Source organism: Melampsora larici-populina (assembly GCF_000204055.1).
Source record: "Melampsora larici-populina 98AG31 unplaced genomic scaffold MELLAscaffold_395, whole genome shotgun sequence".
NCBI classification, from domain to species: Eukaryota; Fungi; Basidiomycota; class Pucciniomycetes; order Pucciniales; family Melampsoraceae; genus Melampsora; species Melampsora laricis-populina.
In genome coordinates, this window is record NW_006769122.1 from 5,353 (window position 1) to 6,177 (window position 825).

Sequence of the window (825 nt, forward strand, 5' to 3'; positions counted from 1 at the left end):
CTGGACACCCGGCCATGAGGGGATCGAGTTGAACGAAAAGGCGGACGAAGCTGCGAAATCAGCTGCAGAAGACCAATCAGAAGCTATGACACTGCCAATAAGCCTAGGAGGTCTCCTACAACACACGAGAAAAATTTTCCACAAAAGGGGAGCTGTTTCTAAATTACCATTCAAAACACAAGGAAGATGGATTGCTGATGCACTCAATACTTTAGAAAAAGGACAAGCAGCCGCTATATTCCAACTAAGATGCGGGCATTGTCCCCTTCAGAAGTTTCTCCATAGAATAGGAGCGGAAGAGTCAAACAAGTGTGATGTCTGCTTAGCGGTCGAAACACCGGCACATTTCCTCATATACTGTAGAAAATACAACAAACAAAGACAAGAATTTAGAAAACAACTGAAGAAGGAAAAAATAAAAGTCAATATCAACTCTGCATACACACTATTAGATACACCAAAAGTGTTTCCTTACTTGGCACAGTTTATACAGGAAACTGGAAGATTCAAATATTTGAAGACATACTTAGACGATTAAACTTACATTGAAACAACATTATGCTGCATACCAATTTATTATGATTTATTTCTTTTTTTTTTTTCTTTTCTTGTTTTCCTTTTTCAAATTTCCTGTTACATATTATGGGCGCGCGATTTTAGAACAAAGAAATTATTGCAAAGGCTTGGTAGTCCGTTGTAAGAAAAACCATACAAAAGAAGTTGTAGTAGTTACACAAAACATAGTTAGTTAGATAGTGCGATATGTGAAATCCAAAGCACTTTAAAGGAGGGAAAGCGCGAAAAAAAAAAAAAAAAAAAAAACAA